General features: G+C 41.0%; 1 protein-coding gene across 1 annotated transcript in view; it reads right to left on the reverse strand.

Annotated features, from left to right (window-relative positions):
- The window catches only part of FAM114A1 (family with sequence similarity 114 member A1), a 151,149-nt gene extending 142,310 nt beyond the window's left edge, over positions 1–8,839 (reverse strand). Inside the window, exon 1 of the mRNA XM_069202098.1 lies at positions 8,533–8,839. The gene's annotated coding sequence lies outside the window, so the exon portion shown is untranslated. The remainder of the gene's footprint in view (positions 1–8,532) is intronic.
- Between the last annotated feature and the right edge of the window lie 427 nt (positions 8,840–9,266).

The raw sequence follows: 9,266 nt of genomic DNA on the forward strand, positions 1-9,266 counted from the left end.
GGGAGCCAAGGAGGGAGGGAGGCAAGCCAAAAACAAAAACAAAAAAAAGAGAGTGCACACATGGTTTATGTCTGAGAAATTAACAGGAGTAAGAGAAGTTTTAAAAATGAAAATGGTTAATATTAGATCATGGAATATAAATGGTCTACAAGAGGGAAGAAAGAAGGCCAAGAAACCAGACATTCAGGCTCTTCAAGAAATGCATCTTACCAAAAAAAAAGAGGCTGACATTCATTGTATATCCAAAAGCTATCAAGGGTACGACCTAGTAAGTGCCCTTGCTCAGGCCAGAGGGAAATCTCTATTATTATCTTTAACAAATCACCCAGAGCTATACGGTCTAAGGAAGATCATGAGGGCAGGTGGGCAAGGGTGGAAATAGCTGAGCAACAAAGTAAAAGCCATTTTGTCTTGGTAAATGTTTAAGCGCCAAATAACCAGAGCCTGCACTTTTACACCAACATGATGATTGAACTGAATGATGTTAGTCTACCCACTATTATAACTGGTGATTTTACTTGTGCTCTTAATCCAGTTCTCAACACAAGCAATTTCGCACATAGCTCAGACGGGCAAGACTAGAACTTGCATATTAGATATGATGGCCAACCTGAATTTGCTCGATGCATGGAGACAGCAAAACCCTGACCTTCGGAACTACATTTTTTTTCCTAGGCCTCATAGGCAATATTCTCGTATAGATTTTTGTCTGAGTAGTACCTCAATTTCTTGGATCTGCAAAACAGATTTTGCATTTGCTACACTCGGACCACTCAGTCATTGAATTTAAACACGAAGGCAACTTCTGCGCTAGTACCAACCCACACTGATCTTACTTCATCAAGTATGTGCTAGATCTCTCTACTTATATTGAATATTTGTGCATATTCACACAGGAATTCATTGTGTCTAATCAAGCGTCAGCTCACCCCTTTGTGATCTAGGATAGACAAAGGGGTGATACGTCAGGGGAATCTGATAATCATTTATTACTCAGATTTAGAGAGCTGATAGCGAATAAGAGCGATGTTAGGGGCCAACTGAATAATTTAATTCAATGCAGATGACACAGGTTGCATCTCGCTCTGCGGCTGCTCAAGCTACATATTTACAAATGATGGGCTTGTGAGGTCGCATCTCTGCCGTACCAATGGCTCGCATAAACAAAAAAGGCTTTCAATCGCGAGCCCTGAACTGTGAAACTGGAGAGAAATCATGGAAACTGCTGGCCTGTCCGTGTCAGACTGACTTGCCAAGAACTGTGATTAAACGAATCCAAGATGCCACATGGAGAGTTTGTACTGAACACTCTGAGATTTCATCTATTTTTGTGGCTTGCTATTCTGGGCTGTACAAAGAGGAGATGGCGTATAGTCCTGGAAACATCAAGGACTATCAGGCCCCTTTAGACTTGCCCAAATTAGCACCGAGCGGCAAGGATATGATGGATGATGAATCCTCAGCGAATGAGCTTAGACGGGACATTGCTAGCTTACCATCAGGGAAAGCGCCAAGGCAGAACACATTCCATCAGAAATATGTAAAATTGTTTCACCTATAATTACTCCACTTCTTGTTCAAGTGTTAAAAGAAATTTGTACTGCTGGTGGTGTTCCATCCTCCTGGAATGAAGCCATTATTACAATATTTCTTAAGAAAGATTAAGATCCCACAGAATATAGCTCATATCGGCCTATATCACTTCTCAATGCCGACTCCAAAATATTTACTAATCTTTTCGCCAATTGAGTTAATAAGATACTTTCTCAGCTTGTATATCCCAAACAACATGGCTTAATACCAGGGAAGGATATGACCTCCCATACAAATTTAATTACTGCGCTAATAGAAGACACCAAGACTTTCCTGGAACCTCTTAACATCATTTTACTCAATGCTGAGAAAGCATTCAATTGTGTATCCTGGAAGTTTTTAGGGAAATTACTCGCCCAGTTTAATTTCGGCGCTAGATTTATTAATATGATTAAGGCTATTTACAAGGCTCCTAGGGCACAGATTAGCACACAACACAAATTAACACCTTTCAGCTCTATTTCGCATGGCACTTGACACATCTGCCTGCTCTCCCCTGCTCTTTATGCCTTGTATATGGAGACATATATTAAGCTCTTAGGCAGAAGCGTCCCCAGCAATCCGTATCTATCACATGTTTCCCCTGTGGCTGTCTATGCAGATGATGTATTAATATTATTACACTGTGTAGAGAAAACTAAATGCTCATAAAACACGACTTATTCTAGCAGGCAGAGGAAGCAGCTGTGATCAGCATGTGACACCTCGAGCAAGGGATCGGAGCATTATCTTGGTACCTACTGCTAACTTATGCTATGCATATAACTACAATGCACAGCTATGGAAGCTCAGGCTATTACTGGATGAATGGATGCGTCTACCCATCTCTGTAATTGGGCAAATTAATCTAATTAAAATGGATATTTTTCCCAAAACCCTGCAACTCTTTCTGTCACTACCTTTTTATGTTCCCATAGGGATTTTAAAATGCTAGACTCCATAGTTACAAGATTCGTATGGATGGGGACGAAAAAGATCTTTAAAACTCTCAGTAATTGAAGGCGGGTGGGCACTTCCCGACTGGTGTTTTTATTACTGGTAGACATCAACAATTTAGAGAGTAACCCCTTTTATAAAAGGTACAAGGGATAGGGTTCGGCCAAACCAATACAAAGGTTTTTCTCCTGGACTTATTGTTAAAATACAAACTTTTGCTATTTGGAGGCTTAATTATCAACACTAGAACAACAAATATAACTTCGATCTCAATTGCTAGATTAAACATTGTGAGGAATTGGAAATCTACCTTACTGCCAAAGTATGAGGCCTGGAGGAAAGAGGTAATGGAGGCATACGAAGTGGAATGCCAGGATCTACTATGAAATGTCATCGTATTTGGCAGAATTTGAGAGATATTTTGACTACAGACTAGATATTGTTGTTTATCCTGTTTTTTTTTGCTTACTGAATATTGTAAATTACCTAAGATGTTTACAATGAATTTATGTTCTCCTGATCTATTTATGCTTATGTATTTTTCGTACTCTAATGCTTGTACTCTCAATAATTACAAGAAAAAAAGATGTGATTGAAAAAGCGGGGATAATTGTTCTGCCCAGGAGGTTGGCTCTTCGTTGTAAATCAAAGAGGGGGAATCCCGTTTGGGCCCAGGGCCACTTCCCATCACCCCTCTGAGACTAGTATAGTAACTCAATCTGACTAACACTGGGAGTAAAAACATTTCACGGTGAAAACCCTTACTCGGGCCTTTTAAGAGGGGTTGCATATTGTTTTCCCAACTGTGCATATTTCTAATTTTATTACTGTACACCCAATCTTCATTGTGATAACCCATATAAACCATTTTTGAACGAAGTTGCAAATTGTTTTGCCAACTATAATTTTGTACATATTTGTAATTTTATTACTTTGAACCTGATGGCTTGTAATTGTGTAACTGCATAATGGTTGCTAGTTTATGCACAGATCAGTAGGCCTGTGTTGGTTAAGCTTATCAAGCCAATTGTAAAATGTATAGACATTATTAGTTAATTGGAAATTGCAGATTCCATATGTTGATTTGCTTATTATGAAAAGTTATGACAGACAGTATACTTGACTTACGTATTGTGAAATGCTTGTGTTACAGGCAATAGCCTTTTTATGGATGAACTTTTATTACATTGTGCTAAAGCTTATTTTCTGGTATTTTGTAAATGGAATCTCACAGATTTCCATAGTAGGCAAGGTTTTGGTGACCCACACGAGGATACCATGGGTAGAGAAGATTTTCACTATGGAATCCTTATTAGTCTCTCTTAGGAGGGATTTTATGTCATTCTGAGAACTGCAATTTTGTACATGTGTAATTTTATTATTGTACATGTCATAGTTGTCTTGCAGGACAGCTTATGGCTCAAAACAGTGTTATGACTTTGTCATGGGGATGCTAAATGCTCCAGGCCCGATTGCTTCAAGCCCAGATCATCTTCAAGGTCAGCTGCATCACATACATGACCCTGTATGCTAAGGCACTGGTCTTCCTAGCTAGCAAACTATCTGGACGTCAATGCCAGATGAGGGGCTCCAACATAGCCAAATTAGAGACTAAGGGCCTGATTAAGTCTTCGGCAGAGGGGATTAGTCTGTCCCAAATCTGACGGATATCCCGCCCACCAAATCACGAGTCCATTATATCCTATGGAACTCGTAATACTGCACGCAGGATATCCAACACATTTGGGACAGAGTAATTCCCTCCGTCAAAGTCAAAATCAGGCCCTAAATATTGCACTAAATAGAAAAAAGAAAGCAAGCCTTTGCAGCATATGCCTCTTGGATCTCGAATAACAACCTATCTGACATCGTAACAACATTAACTCTCCTACAATTTAGGAAGGAAATGAACACTCGCCTCTTCAAGAAAAACTACATTAGAGAGGCTGATTTCTCACCACTCCCACTAGCTTTTCCACCTCCGCCACTCCTCTCCCTCCATGTATTTCCATTTGAGCTCTGTTGCTAATTAGTTAGGTTTGCAATTTAGACTCACCAAAACGTACATACACAAACATAGACTGGATGTATAATAGTATATTGAGTGTTTAAAGCGTCAATGACTGAAGAGGCACTTTCGCAAACCTGCCACCCTTGAACAGATTTTCACTTGGGAAGTGGCCAGGTGGGGTCTTGAAGAAGGCAGAGCGTGGATAAGAGGTTGAGCTGAAACCTTTTCAGTGTCTGAGTAGCTATAGAAGGACACTGGATGGGCAGTGGCCAATGTGATGGGGCAAGGATTTGTGCCCGTCACTGACAAACGTAACTACTCCTACTCTCTCCCAAAATGCCACCTGCGTTGTCCTGGGGAGGTTTTAAAAATTGGAAGTGGAATTTAACTTCTGAAGAGCCTCCAGGCATGAGCTGGAAACCCACTCTATTTGAGGGTTCAGCTCACACTGTGCTCAGCGTGTATTAGTGGCACTTTACTGAGTGATACAGTGGAAAGTGCTAATATTAGGCCATGCTTTGCTGCCAACCCCAGACATGCGCGGCCAAAGAGTTGCAAACTAAGTACATCATAAAAAAGCCCATGATTTTCACTCAGAAAAAAAATCAGATAAAAACAAAGTTATGGTTGTGGCTCAAACACCCAAAACCACTGGTTCGTCAGTAATGGCGTTCTCTGCCTGGCCTTGCAGTGGTCTTACATTACCAGCTGCCAGACTTCTGGCAGACTCAAGATGTGTAAATATGTTGGTGATTTAAACTTTGATTGCCCCCGTATATCCTTTTCCCTCCTCTGACAGATCTGCTAAAATGTAACATTAGGAAATCAATCCTTCAAAGTAGCTGCTAAATCTTGTTCAGATTTGTAACACAGTGGCAATGTTATTAGCAAATGAACACATTTTGCCTCTTCGTTTTTACTGGGCTCCCTTTCATAGATCTGCATGAACTTAAAAATACCGAAGTACGTGTAAACAGGCTAAATCTCTGCCTCGTGCATTTCAACCAAAAATTGTCAAAGTTACTAGTATAGCAAATATAATTGTAGTCCCCTCTTATCTTTGCCTCCCTCCACCAAACTTCATGGCATTGACACGAATATTGTCATACCAATAGAAAATCTTTTAGAGCTGTTGCCTAATTCTGTGTAAATTCGTCACACCTGCCAAACTTATCAATAAATGAACACTTGTTAACCCCCTCGACCCGTTGGTGGATCTGCAAGAATTTAAAAATACCAAAAGTAATTTCGAATGATTAAGTATCTCCCACATTGCATGCATAATCGTCAAACAGTGCCCAAGCTATATGCAAACCAACAAATGGCTTTTGAAATGACAAGCTGTGCAAAAGTGTTAACCTTTTTAAGCCCACCTGCCACCTTTTTAATGTCTCAAAAACTACTAAACGGATATAGACCGAACCAAACAATGCAAACTTTCTAGGAAAGTTAATGGCAAGTTTTCTGTATCTATGTTTAGTGAGAGCAATTTTTTCTACAGGAGTTAAAATGGGAAAACACATCTTATTTGACCCACCTCTTAATTTTGTTCCCCTTCGCAGAAGTGCACAAAACTGACTTAACTAGACCTTGAATATGTTAGGTGAGGAGGGACAATTCTAGTGCAGATCCATCAGTAGAGGCCGCACTGATAGGCAAATCAAAAAAGTGCCATTTCAAAGGAATCGTGTGGATGAACCATAGGTACACACTGCCACTGTGTAATATAGTACATATGCATAGTGCAGTGTAATATGCTGTTCACCATAATTGTTGCGTGGGGAGGGCTCACATGCGAAGAAGCCTTTAGTGATTGTGATGGCCCTCATCTCTCTCAACGATGCTAATGCTGCATTTATGTCAATGGTTTATGCGATGGCATTTTGTCATATGTATTTGATTTAACAAAACCTTTTCAACGCTAATGAGAATACAAAGAGACCTATAACTATTAGGAAAGCTGTTTACCCTGTAAAGTAGTAGTTACCTTGTAAAACCCATGGTAGTAAAAAGTATTTTTATGACAATGCTGCTGTACTGTGGTAATATATGTGAATTTGACATTTGCACTGTAGAAACAAAAGTATGAATGTACATGTATTAATACAGTTGCTCTAAATAACGTGCATTATTGGTCAATGTTCATTTTCATTGCTTCGGAATAAATAGGTTATTTATGTTATTTAGAGCAACTAATAAACACGCATTCACAAATGTATCACTACAGTGCTAACGTCTCATTTATGTGTATTACCATCGTGTATGGAACCTGGCTTGAAACCTCTACAATGTGAGTTAACTGTGCTGCTAATTTTTAACGCCTTGCATCCTGGTTTTGTATAAAAATATATTTTTAAACAAATAAACATAAAAAATGGCATGGCATAAACCAGCGGTCCCTAACCTCTTGACTTCTGTGGACTCCTACTGAATCACTAAAGGAAGACGGGAATCCCAGCCTAAGCATTTTTCACAATTTGAAGTTCAAACCAATACTCAAAAATACAAAAAGAAGTATACATCAAGCGAATACCCAATTCCTGGAGTATTTTGTTTAATTCACAAACAGGATATACAAAAAAAACGTTAACAGGACGGTTGGAGCTTCTCAAATGTTTTATTTCTAAAAGACGAAGCAATATACTGACCCTTGCTTATCACTTTGCCTTTTTAATAAATCCTAATGCATGCAGTGAGCCGCACTGGCTCATGTTTGCGGCTAATAGTTAAGCTTCGGCTTCGGAGAAATACGAGCCGCAAGCGTACTCGCGTTTTGGAGAGATTCGAAGAGATTTACACGAGTTCCTGAAAGCAGATAGTATACTCCAAATAAGAGTTATTTATAAGAATAAGGACATATATTTTCAGGAGGTCCTGACGAAATCCAAGGGTACTCCCAGGATGAAACACGTGTTGACAGACTTTAGGACAACAGGACGAACATGATTCAAGAGGATGAAATTTGAAATGAACTTTGTTTTGTATGCTTAAATTTACAAGGATTACTTTGAGATGGACACTGATTTCATGGACAATTGAAATTATGTATAAACTTATCTGTATCTGGAATTTGGACAATTGATTTTTTTGGTAGATTATGTATTATTGTGATTTGTATTAAATTAATATATTAGGGAGAGGAGATATATTATGTTTATTGGCATGGATTAACATGCTATATTAGGATTACACGTGTGCGAATATTCAATCTCATGTTTGCGGCACCTGTGCTACCCCATGAATCAGGCTAAGATTACCAACCTAATCTTAGCCTCCACTTTCAAATTCCGTCACATTTACAGAGGTTTTTACATTTTCTAGGTATGATTAGCCTTTTAACGTATCTATAATTTATTAATATGCTATTATTTCATTTTTACGAACAGCCTCCATGAGTAGGCATGGCGAACCGCCAGGGGGGCTGAGCGCCACAGGTTAAGAACCGCTGGCATAAACGTCATATGCAGATGCCAAGAATGTACAGCGCTATTTATCACTTTTGTTGTGGGAGGGAAGTGGCAGCAAGGCCCACTCGAGGCCTTTTCTTTCTTGAGTCATGGGCTCACGGCCCCTCTTCACACTCAACAGTTGTAATAAATACCGAGTCCAACCAATGTTAAAGGACCATCCATGGAAGAGAAGGGAGCAGCTCGTTCTCTTTAACCCAGTTCTGCATCACTAACAATCACCAACAATGAACATGTTGCTGCAGCGCCACCGAGTGTTCTACGGTCTACACTGCACTTGTCTTCCATTTTTCACAAGTTAATCAATGCCCAAGGGCGCATAAAAAGTTCTACTTCGAGTACAGAGTTTGCCAACCACGGGACTTGAGTCCATATACGTACCGTGTGACCCACGCGTCAGTTTTATTTCACAATGTAAGCCTGATGTAAATAAACTATCAATACGTGAATAACACTTGTCCAACCAGCACCAAATCACAGCTCTCATCGCGAGGACAGTGCAGCAGTAGGTTCGCATATACTAACCGGGGCACAAAGTAGCAGCGAATAAGACGTTGCCCATGAAGTTGGGCTGGCCAGCACGTTAGGTCATTCCAGGAGACGGTATACCGGTTTGGGATGCCAGGCTGCGAGCATCAGCCCCGCACGGCTCTCTCCAGCAGACACTGTTCCTCTTGTGCCAGGGTCAGAGCGCAGACTGTGGGTATCGGTACCCGGTGTGTCCGTCCAGAAGAGGCAAGTTACGTGAGACGCACCTGGCGAGTTTCTCTCAGGGAGATGCACCTTCAGCTCAGCTGTTTTGCCGGCGCCGCGCCCCTCGTCCCTCCCTTCCAGCCGCCACGTAGTCAGGCAACGCACAGAGATTTCCCTGGGAGGGCGGGGAGTGGAGCGGCCGAGGGCTGGCACTACACGTCACCAGAGGGACAACGAGGCCTGACCCTGGGATCGGCCAACAGGCCACTGACGGTCCAAGTCCCTCCTCAGGCTGCCTCACTGCTGGCCTTCGGTTCTGCATTGTCTCGCTCGTGTAGTCCGATGTCAGGCTAGGAACATGGGTTCTTTTAGTGAAAAGTTTCCAGCTTCCTTCAGAGCAGACGTTATAAATCCGACCCAATTTCTTCTGGCACTTTCTGTTTTTCTGGGCGGGTCCTTGCGTGTCTCCAGTAAATACTTCAAAGAAGTGTAAAAGAGTCAACATTTCACGAAGGGTGTCTATGCACATGACAGCTAAAGTTCACCCTTGCTTTGAAGGAATGTGC

The sequence above is a fragment of the Pleurodeles waltl genome, chromosome 1_2, assembly GCF_031143425.1.
Source record: "Pleurodeles waltl isolate 20211129_DDA chromosome 1_2, aPleWal1.hap1.20221129, whole genome shotgun sequence".
In the NCBI taxonomy this organism is placed as follows: Eukaryota; Metazoa; Chordata; class Amphibia; order Caudata; family Salamandridae; genus Pleurodeles; species Pleurodeles waltl.